The 14,786-nt window shown below is 42.8% G+C and overlaps 1 protein-coding gene and 1 pseudogene across 3 annotated transcripts in view; both read left to right on the top strand.

Moving 5' to 3' along the window:
- Positions 1–14,786, top strand: part of Ptprm (protein tyrosine phosphatase receptor type M) — a 676,296-nt gene that overhangs the window by 370,451 nt on the left and 291,059 nt on the right. The gene's annotated exons all lie outside the window — the stretch shown is intronic.
- On the top strand, positions 1,931–2,253 carry LOC129679181 (cytochrome c oxidase subunit 7B, mitochondrial-like; annotated as a pseudogene).

Genomic DNA, 14,786 nt, shown 5'->3' with positions numbered 1-14,786 from the left:
TGTGTGTGTGTGTGTGTGTGTGTGTGTGTGTGTGTGTGTGTGTGTGTTTATGAGAAATTCCTGAAGAGCTTTAACTGAGGTGTCCATGGGGAGTGATCCATTCTGAAAGGCTGCACCATCCCATGGCTCAGGACTGAGACAGAAGAAAAAAATGGGAAAGACAGAATGCCAACTCAGTGCTGACATCTCCTATTATCTGCTTCCCAGTCAACAGTTACATTATTCAGGATTCTCTAGACAAATAGGGCAGATAGAAAGAAAAGATATTAAATGAATATTTATTAGATTGGCTTCTGTGATACAGTCCACATGAGGCCAAATGCCTCTATAGTCTGTTTGATGCTTAAAGCCTGCTCAAGGATTCATGGAGAACCACCCTCAAAGAAGCAGGATGGTAGTGATGTCAGCAAAGAAAGGTAGCAGTAGGCACAGCAAGGCACCAACAGGGTGGAAGAACTTGCTAGCACACTGTGAAGACAAGCAGGCAAAATCAAAGGTTCCTTCTACCTCCTTTTATCTTGGTTGCCCCTGGAGAATACCAGACATATTTAGAGAGGGTCTCTGTGGGAGTCTTTGCAAACACCATAGCCAATCAAGTGTTAATGCAAGAACAAAATTCAGTTCAACATGACTTGGTAGCTGGTGTTGGTTCAAAATTTGAGAGTCTGACACTGGTTAGTTTATTTCAGGCATGTATAAGCACAGTACAATTTTATCTGTTGATAATTACCTCAGCCCCATGTGTATATAATAAAGCTTAAGACATGATTCCATGAAACTCTTATAAAGTTCTAGTAATGTTTTCCGTAAAGATAAATTAACCGAGAAAGCAGACTCAAGGTGACCGATGCTCCTGGTAAAGGTCTCAGGGAGGAGAAAGCCATTGATTGACTGAGACAAACCTATAATCTGTGGGAGCCCTATGGTCTGGCCATGCAGATAGTGCAGAGGCCACCAGGCTAAGAACCACAGCCATTCCCAGCCTTTCAGGCTGAAAAAAGGTTACACATCGCTCACTGTGGAAGAGACGCCCCTGTGTGTTCAACATCCCTGGTTCTCGTGATGTCTCTCTGCAATCGCAAGCATCTGCACGCCTACTACAGGTCTTGCCCTAACTCATAACCTAATGAAGAAAATCCCTCCAAGTGACCCCGGCAGCTTGCTTCAAGCTGTGTCCCGTTGCAGACAAGTTGGCAATTGGGATTAACCGCCACAGCCACGAACTGCATGAAGCCCTCTAAACATCAGAAGCAGGACCACGGTGCCCCATCAACAACTCCTGGGGAGAAGCCAAGGGATGAATGTGCCAAAGACCTAGCTGACATTGTTGGCGTTACACACAGCTCTGCCAGGCAAGCTCTTGCTTCCTGAGCTCTTTGGTCAAGAGACCATAGGCTGAATCCTCCAAAACAGTGAACCAAGAGAAGTCCTCCTTAGTTTGCTTTTGTCAGGTGTTTGGCTCCAGCAACAACAGTGAGTAAAAGAGAGGAATTTATACATTGGTTGTCGAAATCGAGTTAAACATGAATTAGTTCTTAGGGGTTACAACACAGTAAGATGTACAGGCTTTACAGCTTTTTATATATCTTACAGAGAGCTAGAGGAGAGGGAGTCAGGTCTCTTGATGTAAAGAAATGATAAATGATTAAGAACATAAAAATTCCAGTTAGCCTGGTATGATCCAAATTATCATGCTGGATGTTGTAATATATGAGTTAACATTTAAAGAATTTTAAAACTTATAAGCAGGAAAGTTAAAGATATCTACAAATAATTAGATGTTTTTTTAATGGAATTCTCCTCGGAGGGGTATTTACTTTATTTTTCTCTAAACAGAAGCACCAGAAAAAAAATAGCATTAGAAATAAGAGCACATGAGTCACAATCTGGGATAAACAGTGAAATATCAAAAAATGAAAACTTGATGGAAATGACGTTACCAGCAGGGGTAGCTGGGGCGAACTTGCACAGAGGAAGCTGCTGTGGTCACCACAGTTCCACCTTCTTCTCCGTGAAGTTGCTCTTGGCCAAAAAAAATGCACTCAGCCATCTCCCAGTTAAAAAGAGTCAGCAAGTGGTGGCAAGGCAGAGCCACCAGAAGCAGACACCTGATTCCCACGACAAATATGGAAATGCTGTATTAGCTGGTGGAGCTATGTTTCTACATGGGCATAAATAGCCACACAAATTGGAGTAGAATGGAACCTGCCCCCTGTTGGCAGAGTCACCCTAAAGGGGTGGAGAGATCAGTAGTCATGCCAGCTGGTGGTGCAATGATCAAGGAAATGTTTCAAAACCAACTTACAAGTTATGCCAAGTCAAAGAATCATAAATCCATTAAAATATAGCATATTGAAAAAATAAAGTATCTTTGAAACCTTCAAGAAAACAGAAAATGAAATACCTATTGGAGTGAATTATTCAACTGCTACTGAAATATTGCTAAAATTAGGGGGAGGTCGTCTGGCCATATTGTACTAAAGTTTGTATTAAGCAGTGGGTGTTAGCCCTTGTGAAGATGAACAAGGGTAGTCCTTAACACATGTCAAGATGCCTCCAGCAGAATAAAAACTACTTGTTGTTGCCTTGGAGGAAAAGTGCATCGATTTCATGAGGCTGTAGTCAAACAATAAGGAAGAAGAATATTCCAAATCCTAGATTTTAGCAAACAGAAACGGGCTGCCTGAGGTTATAGAACCTTCTAGAGACTTTTAAGGGTTGGCTAAGTTGTGATAAGTTTTCCATTATTCCTTTTTATTTAACATTAAACAGAGGCAATCTAAGTTTTTTGTGTTCGTGTTAAGATTTTTGTTTTTGTCTGTTTGGGTTTTTGTTATTCTTTTGATTTTTCTGGGGTTTTGTTGTTGTTGTTGTTGTTGTTGTTTTTCCTTCAGGATGGGAAGATAGGCTTGGAAGCAAAGTTACAAAGAAAAGGCAAATGGGAAGTATTTGATAGACTTTGCAATTGTAAGCCCATCAAATGTGGCCTCTGTGCACAGACTCGCCTATCAGACATGTTGGTAATAGCAGCTAGGCTTACTCTTAGGCACCGCCAGAGCTTCTCTCACTTCTTCCACTGGGCTCCAGAGCCTGGGAGGACTGTCTTTGCTACCTGAGTAAACTTAATGAACACTAAGTATGCTAGATTGAATAGATATTGCTCTATTATATGGGTAGTTTAAAGATAATGTTATCTACAGAATTATAATTCTGAGTTTCAGAAATGGTGCCTTTGCTGGCTAGGACTTGTGCTTAAAGAATAGACTGTACTTTAAAGAATTCAGACCATGACCTCCTAGATTTATGAAAATATTCTGCCATTAAAAGAGTGAGACTTGGGGCTGGAGGGATGGTGCTGCGGTTAAGAACATTTGTTGCTCTTGCAGGGGAACCGGATTTGTTCCCAACACCCACACAGTGGCGCACAGACATTCCTAGCTCAAGCTCTGGGGGATCTTCCGGCCCACCTCTTCAGGCATCAGGCATGTGCGTGGTACTGACACAAACATGTAGGCAAAAGACTCTTACATACAAAAGTAAAATGACTTTTTAAAAGAACAAAAATTTCAGCCAAAAAAAATGAATATTCCGGACAAATATGGAAGTTCTGTATAAGTATTGCATGATGTTAAATAAAACATCTGGATGAGAGAGAGCGCCTGTTCTTCAGGATTTTCTTCTTAGAATACAGACTGTTAGGGTCCACGTGCCCCTTATTCTGGTAGTTCTGTGTGCTCGCCCGTCTGATAGCTTCATTAGCTGGAATTAGCACATCTTATCTCATCTACTTCATAGGAAATCTGTTTCTTACATCTTGACTAATTTTCCCAGGTCTCAGAGATGTACTTATTAAGAAAAATATTTCATGCCTTAGATAATGGCTTCTTTAGATGTTTGAAAAGTTCCCTCTTTGCTTTTCAGTCTTGATTTTACTATTTAATTTCTGAGCCAGCAAATGTCATTTTTTTTTTCTATTACTGATCCAACATCTGAAGTTTGAGAAACCTTAAATTTAGTTAAATGCAATTATTGAAAAATACCCATTTCCCTTAGGGTACTCACTTTGAGAAATAAATTAAATGTGTATGTATATGAGTATGAATATATGTAAATGTACGTGAATAAAATGGTTAGTATTCTACCCTTGGCATGGTTTCATTAATCTTTTAAGCTCCGAATTTCTGGTTACTCTGACTTTTCACACCCAACTCACATCTGTGACACCAGTGTTTGGTGTGTTAGTTGGCCATCCATTTGTAAGAAAAAGAACACCCGAGAAAATAACAAGAAAGAGAAGGGGATTTTGGCCCGTGGTTTCAGAAGTTTCTGCCCGTGTTTGCTCGGCTCTGGTCCTTTCAGCCTGTGACACACTGCAATGACCCAGCTTCCTCCTGATAGGTCCCACCACCCCCCAACTGTGTCTCTGCCCTAAGGACTAAGTTTTGAGGCCTTTGGAGGATGTCCTGGATCAAGCCTTTAGCAGTTTCCTTAAGACAGTGCTAAAACATTCTTTGGGGACGGGGTTGTAATTGCAGCGTGTGTTCTCTGGGGCAGAAGAAAGAGGGAGGTATATTCCCCGCCCCTTGAAGGTTAGGGAGGCAAGAATCAGGTTGCTGTGCTCACTCTGCTTCTCTGTTAATTCTCTCTTTCCTCCTCTTTCTGCATCTTCATTGGACCTTCCACATGGTTCCCCTTTGGGAATCATTTACGTACAATGGCTGCCAAAAGCTCCAAGCTGCCGCTTTTCATATTTACATTTCGTTGGGATTCATGCTTCGTCGTCCACTGGACTTTGATATTGCTTCCAGGCTGCAGCTGGGGTGTGTTTAGATTCACTTTTGAGACAGAGCATATCACTGTGATTAGAGAATGAAGTCAGTTGTCACACTAATCAGGTTTCCTTTGGGTTCAGCAGGAAGCAAGCATCTAATAGGATAGGAAGAAACAAAGACCCACATGGCTTTAAAAATAGATCTCAGCTTTGTGGAAGTTGGTTTTCAGTTACTGCCTTGAGGTTTTAGCAGGCACCCATATTTTCAATCATATTATAAATTGCAATAACATAACATTTTCAGTAGCCTCTTAGCTTCTTGATTTTTTAAAATTATTTTTTATTATTAGTTACATTTTATTAACTCTGTATCCCAGCTGTATCCCTCTCCCTCATTCCCTTCCACACCCTCCCTCATCTCTTCCCTGCCCCTTTCCAAGTCCACTGATTGGGGAGGACCTCCTTCCCTTTCATCTGACCCTGTTTTATCAGGTATCTTCAGGACTGGCTGCAGAGTCTTCCTCTGTGGCCTAGCAGGACTGCTCCTCCCTTGGGAGATGGGGAGGTCAAAGAGCCTGCCATTGAGTTCCTGTCAGAAATAGTCCCTGTTCCCTTACTATGGGAAACCAATTGGTCACTGAGCTACCACGGGCTACATCTGAGCAGAGGTTCTAGGTTATATCCCTACATGGTCCATGGTGGAGTGTCAGACTCAGAAAAGGGCCCTGTGACCAGATATATTTGGTCCTTGTGGAGTTCCTATCCTTTCCACGTCATACTAACTCCCCCTTCTTTCATATGATTCCCTGCACTCTGCCGAAGGTTTGGTTATTTGCTTTGATACACTGCTAGGTAGAGTCTTTCAGGGGCCCTCTGTGGTAGGCTCCTGTCCTGTTACTTGTTTTCTCCTATGTCCAATGTACCTCCCATTTGTCTTTCTAAGTGAGGATTGATCATCGTACCCAGGTCCTCTTTCTTGTTTATCTTCTTTAGGTGTATAGATTTCAAGCTTCTGTAAAGCTTCTTGATTTTTATTATTTGAGTCTCTGCCTCCTTCTACTTCAAGCCTGGGAAATGTCAAAATGACCAGTGTTGTGTACCTGGCTAGAAGCAGGATATCTGATTGGGTTAGTTCTAGAAACATCCATGCAGAAGCCTGTCATTGTGACCTCTTGAGCAAGTCTCCATATTTCTAAATAACCAGGACCTTCTTCTAGTTTATTGTCTGACAGAATTAGAGAAAACCTGATATACTTTACAGTTTTGTACAGCTCGGAAGTAATTGCCAGATTCATAATTCTCTATGCAGTTGGTTTCTAATACCTCCATTATTAGCATCCTCCAGATTTATGGTCTAGGAGCCAGCCTTGGGAGTTAATAAAATGCAGCTGTCTGTGTTGCGGACGCCTCTTAAATCGTGGGCACTGTGTGTCGGCACAGGAAACATGCACACGAAGCTAAACCTCAGAAGTTCTGAGAACGTTCACAGATTACTGCATTTCCCTCCCCAACAATACAAGGCCTGCACAGTCTGTGCTCCTGTTTAAAGTGAAGGAGAGCTGTGGGCTCAGTGAAGAGAGCATGCATTTGGGAGTCATGAGGCCCTGGGGTCACTAGCGCTGCACAACATTGATTAATCAAACAATGAAAGAAGGTTCCATCTTCCTCACATAGTGAAATGAGGCTTTGGATGATTTTCTTTTTTTTTTCCCCTTGGGTTTTGTTTTGTTTTAAGTATCTTTTACTAATTTATTTAATTTTATTTTACGTGCGTTAGTGTGAAGGTGTCAGATCCCTTGGAGTTGGGGGCATAGACAGTTGTGAACTGCCATGTGGGTGCTGAGAATTGAACCCAGGTCCTTTGGAAGAGCAGACAGTGCTCTTAACCACTGAGCCATCTCTCCAGCCCCTTTTCTTGGGTTTTGAACAAGCCTTCCCTTTGTAGCTTAGGCTGCTCTTGAAACTTAATGTCCACCTCCCAAATCCCAACTTAACGTTCTTATTGTAATTTTAGAATTATTACTTGTATACTTAAGAAATAGCTTTGTGTAAGTATGTGGGGTGTGTGTGTCACTTGATATATAAGTATTCAAAAATAATACTGTCTTTAATGTTATTTAAAAATTAAGTATTTGGTACATGGTGAGGCATGTTATACAGTGTGCCCTCTTACTTTTTTTTTTTTTAATTGAACTTTCCAATTGGAAAACAACTGGAGTGCCTGTGAGATGGCTCAGTGGCGTCTAGCCACTGCCAAAACTGATAACTTGAGTTCTGTCCCCATAACTCACATGGTGGAGAGAACTGACCCCTGAAAGTTGACCTCTGACCTTACATGTGCATTGTGGCACACTTGCACTCATGCATTCACACAGATATATCAGCAAAAAAAAATGTATAAAAATGGAAATAAGGTATTGTGTCCAGTTATGGTCCCAACTATGCAACAGGTTGAGGTAGAAAGATCACTGAGTGCCTTGGAGTTGAAGACCAGTCTGAAGTACCATCCTGTGACTCAACCTGAAAACAAAACCATCCGGTTTGGGTGTGGCTCAGTGGTGGTGGCCTTGCCCAGCATTGGTGCAGGCCTGGATCAGTCTTTCTACACTGCAAAACAAGAACAAAAAACAAACCAGAAACAGATAAACAAAACAGAAACAAACACCTTTGAGATATATCACAAACCACACACACTTGATGAGCAAGTTAGAGTCCGTCATTAAATGTGGTTTTCCATCTCGGCTTTCTTGAAAAGGGGTTGTTTTTAGGAGGTAGAGAAGAATAACTGGAGGAGGATGTGATGGATACGGCCCCCCAGTTCCCATGCCAGGCACTTGCCCTCTAGAACCCCCCTGAGTGCTGTTGCTATGCACTGCCGGTGCTCTTTCCTGGGTGGTCCATGCCACACCTCCAGATTCTGCATTAGCTGGGAGTAGTGAGTCGCAGCGTGAGGAGAAGGGGTAGGTGCTGGCTGGGAAAAGTTTTCCCTGCACAGGTACCAGCTGCTTGGCGTTTTTATTATTAGGGGATTTTTTTTTTTGCTCAGTGACATTGAGGATTGAGCCCATGACCCCCAACATGCTAGGCAAATCCTCTACCACAGGGCCATATTGACCAGCTGTGTACCACATGCTTTGAAACTGCGTGAATCCTGCTGACCTTATTCTCCCCCCAGTGATCTTCCCATTCAGCATTGCTTCCATTTGTGAGACATCACCCAAGATGTAGTCCCAGATAGACTCTGCGCCTGTCACGGTTGAGTGAGGGTGAGTGACACTGGGCTGCTGCTACATGGATCAGTGTCCTGGATCGAGGCAACCAAATCTCACTTGATAAAGATGCAGTGTTAAAGATTCAGTTCCCAGACCCACTGGTAGGATTTTAAGGGAAAACAAAACAAACAAACAAACAAACAAAAAAGACAGATTTCTTTGAGGATAGCAGTATGTATTTCATGTGGGGAACCAGAAAAGGTTTAAGCAAATGTGAATTTGAAATTGTCGTGTGCTGCTGATGTTTAATCTCTCGTTTTCAGTGCTCATGTCTGTGACCTATCTTGTTGCCAGATTTTAGAAATGGTTAATGTAAAGCTGCTTGGTGAAAAAACAACTTCTGCTCACTCCGGGCCTCCATCACAGAACAGCTAAGAGCTCATTGTAGCAGTCCGCAGACAGCCGCTCACTTATCAGTTCCTGCACACTGGAGTTAACGTGCCAAAATGGTTTCATTTTGCATTCTTGCTCAGGGTGATTACACTTACTTAAATCCAGCCATTTAGAGGGAAAAAATAACTTTGTTATTTAGCCACGTTGCATTCACAGGTAATATTTCCTTAGCGTGGATTGATCGGGGCAGGCAGCCTTGTCTCAGATCCTTGCTTCAACTGACATCACTGATGATGATCTTGAATTAATGCAGTTTGTCAGGGGTTAGACTACAGCAATGGCAAGAAATTCCCCTTCCGTCTTCCCCTGACTGATGTATCAAATACCCCATTTATTTCCGTGTGACATTACGAACAGCATCGGTGCCTGTGCTTTCCTGGCAAGGATGGAGCTGCTGAGCTCTGGGAAGATTTAAGCCTCGCTTTATCATTTTACCAGGTGATTTTCATGCCAATCTTAACAGGCTTACAGCAAGAACATAAAGTATTTCTCAGCTGCGCATCACTGGTGGGATTCAATAACATCTTCAAAGCTGTCTCTCTCTTTCAACTCTTTGGCGCTAAGTGGACACACACTTTGCAGTTAGTGAGGTTTGGGGTTTAATTAGATGCATCATTATGGCATGGCCTCAAGTTAGTCTGCACTGAAATATACTTTTGTGACAGGAGAAGGGGAAAGGCCCAAGTGTGTTTGCCATTTACCATAGTTTACCACATAGTGCAGTGGGATCTCTGGCCCTGTGAGCCATGGAAGCAGTCTCCTGCATTACATCCTGTTGCAGTTAGGACTTCTGATGGGAAGATAGCTGTGGAATTCCAAAGCATGCAGGAGGATTCTCAGCTTGTTGCAGAGCAGGAACTCTGAGACTTCTCCCGACTTAGAGGTGTTCTCTGTCACCTGGGGTGCAATCCGGGCCAGCTGTCACCGGCACAGGATGAAGTGAAAAGAGTATGTCTGTATTCTTTTTATCTTTCACTTATCAGCTAGACATGCGTTTCTTTCATGCAACGGGAAGAAAATCACAAGGACCCATGCTTGTCTCTCTTTAGAACTCTCTAGAATTAGCTTGTCATGAAATGTAAAACTAATATGCAGTTGTAGGAACTGCTGCCAGCTCCTTCCTCACTGCTGCCTGATGGCTAAGTAGATTTGGAAATGAAAGGGGTTATTATAAAGTGATTACTGAATAGCTAGGTATGTCATTTTAAACAAGTCTTTCTGTTAGACAGGCAGTCTGTAGTCTTGTTTTGTATCATTCATATTTAAGACATGATTTTGATTGTGCAGGAGTAATCAAGCACTGGGGATAATTTAAGGAAAAAAATGTACTGGGTGATATTTTCTTTCATTCCTTATTAAAATACATTAGAATTTAAATGCAGCATTCTGTGAAGTATGAAGCTAGTTGTACACACCAGATATAAAATATGAATACCAGTTGCCTTTATTTCAGAGTGGAAAATCCTGTGCTTGATTTGAAATTTATCTAGTTTCTTTAAAAATTCAGGTAAGACCTCTTGGAAAATAACATATTGAACATAGCATACGAGGAAGGACTGACTTAAAATTGTAACCCTTAACATCCTACTGTTCTCAGCTTCATGAGAGGGCAGACGCCTTTGAGAATTTTAAAAGAGACAAAATCCGAAATAAAGATGAAATGAAATACAGCTCAGAGAGCCGCTGCTGTTGTGCTGTCCTCTTTCTCGATGCCTTCCTAGGAACTGTCACACATGTGGGCTTCTAGAATCATCATCACACACCCTCTGGGTTCTCCTTCCCTCGCTGCACTTTCAGTTAGTCACAGTGATGTGTTGGGTCCTGTTATGGATGTCTTCATGGGTGTCAGGGTCTCTCCCAGGCAGGACTCAGACCCATCTCTGCCAACCTGTGCTCTCTTTCATAGTCTTGACAGCGCTGCCTTTAGCATTACCTGGAATTTTTGTTTGTTTTGGTTGTTTTGTTTGTTTGTTTGATTGATTGATTGATCAATTGTTTCAACACAGGGGTTCTCTGTGTAGCCTTGGCTGCACTGGACTCGACCTGTAGACCAGGCTGGCTTTGAACTCACAGAGCTCCCCCTGCCTCTACCTCCCTGAGTGCTCAGATTACAGGCGTGTGCCACCACTCCTGGCTGTGGCCTGGATTTTTATTGATCTCTTTTCCTTTTCCATGTCCCTTCCACCCTTATCGAATTCTACTTAGTCATCAGATCCTGTGGTTTCTGGTTCCAAGTTGTTTCCCATAATGCCACTGCCCTGGCCCTAACTCCATCTCCCTTGGCCAGGACAGTCTTAACCAGGAGAGCAGCCAGCCTTCCCCTTGATTTTGGCTTTCTCTCCCCATGCCATCTCTGCTTCCAGAAATGCACACCTTCTCTCTTTTCCTGGCCCCTCCCACCTTTTCTTCCTGTGGCCTTCTTATCTCCATGGATGCTTACTCTTACGGCATCTCCAGGCCTTTTCCTGATCTCGGGCTGGGGATATTTGATGAAGACCTATAACCTAGGACCTTCTGAACAACTGATGAACAGACCTGAACCCAGCTCATCCCTATATTAAGCAACTTGGCATGCAAACAGGTACCTGTCTGTTGTAGTAATCCCTACCCCCTCTCTCTGTCATGTGCCTCAGGTTTGCCATAGATGCCATTCTATCCCCAGGACCTGGGCAGTCACTGGCAAAACACGTCACTGTTAACCCCTGATGCTGAAACCTGCTGAACAGCTGTGCTGTGCAATCACTGCTGTTGTCTGCACTGATGTCTCTTCAAACCTAACTTTACTCTCCCCCTTCCTCTTACTTGGTCATGTGGGTAGGAGCTTTAGAATTCTTTCTCCCTTTGCTGAGTTGATATTGGGGAAAAGTTGGTATGTGCTAAAACTGTTGTTTTTGAAGTTATACTATTTAGATGGGAATATTTTGAGTGTTTTCTCTTTTCCCATGTTGAGAGGAATGTTTCTCCTACAATTGGCGTTTGCAGAATTTAAGGGCCCCTCCCTCTCATCCGTAGTTTTCTATTGAGATAAACAGAACTGAAAATAAAAGTGATGGGGATACAGTCTAGCCAGCAATAGGGAATTTTTATAGAGGTCACTGGCCATTTAAAGAAGAATGAAGGTGTTCAGAGAGGGGCAAGGATTCAGGAGGATCAGAACAGTGGAAACTGACAAAAACTGTGAGACTGGGGATGGCCTACGTGAAACTTACCCTTGTCAACACTTTTACCAAAGGGCCCTCTCTGGTTTGTTGATGCTGTTGTTGTTGTTTGGGGTGTTTGTTTGTTTGTTTGTTTGTCTGAGAGATGGCAGAGGCCTGGGTGCTTGGTGTGCCCAACAGCAACCTCTTAACAGCCTTCAGTTTTTTTTCAGACAGGACTAAAGGAGGTTAGGGTAGTGTTGGAGAGATAGCCTTGAGCTATTCAAAGCGAGTCAGCATTTGTTCTAGTCTCTGTAGGTCAAGGCAGAGACCCAGGCTAGACCCTAGTAGTGTGTGGTAGAGGACAGCATCTTCCTCAGCCCTCCTTCCCAAGAGAAGAACAGTGGCTCTGAACTGATGGCATCTCACAAATCAACAGAAAATATTTAATTAATGTCTGGGTACTGCATGAAAGATACACATGCTTTTTTTTTTCTATGTCCTAGGTATATTGGCCTGCTTGAAGTAGAAGTGGTGCGTGATCAGATAGATAGATAGATAGATAGATAGATAGATAGATAGATAGATAGATAGATAGATACAGAATTTAATTCAAAAGTAGATTCAGTACAGATGCAGTCATCAAGACCCTGTGATTCTAGCATAGGGGTAGACATATAAATCCACGCAAGAGGCTTGAAACCTTAGAAATAACCTCTATGACCTTTTGGCCAATTGATTTTCATCTAGGATGTCCAAACCTTTGCATGGGAAAGAATGGTCTTATCAAAAATGATGCAAAGAAATTGAACCCCACAGCACATGCAAATCCAAACACAGAATGGGTGGAAGAGCTCAGGGGAAGAGCTGCAAAAGCATATAACTACCAGGAGAAAACATTAACACAAATGTTCGTGATATTCCCACAACTTTTAAAAATGTATCTACACAAAGCTTGCACGTGAATGTCCGTAGCTGTGCTATTTACAAAAGCCCCAAATGGAGAGAACTCAGAAGCCCTATCTATGGTGAACGGATGAAACAGAACCTTGTAGCCCAGTATTATTATCTGGCAAGAAAGGGAAGTGGAGGCTGACATGTGCTACTCCAGAATGAGAGTTAGGAAAATGCTAAATATATGGAAGGCAGTCACAACAGCCCATGTACTGTGTGAGGCTAGTTTTGGGAACTGTTCTGCTCAGGCAAATCTATAGAAAAGGGAAATAAATTAGTGGTTGTCGAGGCTTCGAGGGCTGGAGACAAGGGCAGTACTAAGAAATGGGAAGAGATAGTGGTAGACTCAGAGGCTTCCTCTGAGGTGCTGAACTTATTTTGAACTTAGGATTTGATGATGGGCACATGACTTGGTGAATATGCCAAACACCACTGAATTCTGCGCTTTAAGAGGGTGGGTTTGGCAGCCTAAGAATTTTAGCCCAACTTGATGTTGAAAAGAATATAAGTCTGTAAAACTGAAAATGATTGTAACAGAAAGCTCCCACAGATCCAAGCCTTATATTCTTCAGTCACCGTTATTGGTGGCAAGTCTGATGTTCACATATTCTAAACCAGCGCAGTCCTCAGAAGCAGGCTGTCACTCATCAAGCCTGCTGAAGCCTCCTTCTATCAGGACAGAGATAATAGTGCTTACCCTAAATTTCATCTGTCCTGCATCTGTTTTCTCCCCTGTGTCTATCTACATCAGACAGTTGTTTTTTTATTAATTATTCCAAACTTAAGAGGGGAACCTGTTGGGAATAAAGGGGGTTATCTATCACCACCTCCTTCCCCAGGCCTTCTCTGTGACTGTTGGTCTCATTTGCCCACCTGGATATGGTTTGTTGACTCGAATCTGTCATGCTTGACTAAAGCCATCATTTAATGTCTCTGCTTTCCACACCCTATAAGAAGACACCTCCCACAGTATTCACGGTGTGGGCAAGAGGTTTTGATCATGGAGGCCATTTAAAGGATGGGTCTGACCATATTAATCAGTGCTTTGTACATCTCCTGCTCTTAGATAGTAAGGTCAAAGCTAAATGACACCCCCATTTTAGCTCTGCCCTGATATAGGCCCTCTTGAACCCAGCCTTGTAGGAATAATTTTTAGCTATTTTATTGGGTTCTCCTATCTGCCTCTGTCCCTTCTAACACCCCAACACTAGGTAGGTGAGAGAGAAAGTTAGAGGGGAAAGGGAATGTAGACCTCTTTAAACGACTTCCTGCTGATCAGGGTCATAAGATCCTAGGGGAAAGTCTAATCTTTGTCAGAGAATCTAGCAAACTAGCAAACCAGCAGTCCCAAAATGGCAAACCCAGCAACAGGAGCCAACAACAGCAGGGACCAGCAGCACGGGGCAGCAGCAGGGCTGCCGGCTCGCTTAGAGCCTCCCACTTAGACCCCCTCGGGGGCTCCCAGAATTAAGCTGTCTGTAACTGGCACAAATCACATTACATGCCGCTGCTGTGGACAATGTAAAGCAGCCCCGTAGCCCACGCCTGGGGTCAAAGCAAAAACAGAGTCACATAACATAAGTGGGTTTTTAAAGAAATCAAAAGTCTCGCTACTATCCTACTTCCACCTCACCACAGGCCATTGCCACTAAATCTATGTCGAGTGTCTGCAGATTCATCCCAACTGCACCATGGCAGTGGAAGATGGGAAGTCCACCACTTTGCCGAGAATGAAGCACAAAGGACGAAAACAGCCATTTTGTTTGGGAAGATAGATTGTCGTTATTCTTTTTTTTTTTTTTTTTTTTTTTTTTTTTATGGTTTCAGCAGCCCAGTATAATTTCTGTCTGTGTGTGTGTTTGTGAAAACTTTAAACATTTGGCCATTGTATGAATGATGACTATTTTAAGCAGGAGATAACAGTAGTCACCAAGCGAATACATGGTAAATTATACAGCCGTCAGCTACTCCCAAATAAGCAGAATTGGCAAACTAAAGGAAGGCACACTGATGGAGGACAGTACCCCAGTGAGGACTTAGTCACGTACTAGCACTTATGTGCAGCAGCCTTATTGATGTTTGGATCTAGGAGGTAAGAGTCTGGTAAGATTTTATAAAATAAATGAAAATAAAAAAGGTTGGGAGCACACAAGAGCGAAGATGGCCATTCCATCAGTCACAGCTCACATGTCCTCAAGTGTTGAGTGCCAAACCTGTGTGTGTGTGTGTGTGTGTGTGTGTGTGTGTGTGTGTGTGTGT

The sequence above is a fragment of the Psammomys obesus genome, unplaced genomic scaffold (assembly GCF_907164565.1).
Source record: "Psammomys obesus unplaced genomic scaffold, mPsaObe1.curated_primary_1811, whole genome shotgun sequence".
Classification (NCBI taxonomy): domain Eukaryota; kingdom Metazoa; phylum Chordata; class Mammalia; order Rodentia; family Muridae; genus Psammomys; species Psammomys obesus.
The sequence above is the reverse complement of the archived record's forward strand: the minus strand, read 5'-3'. Positions and strand labels throughout refer to the sequence as shown.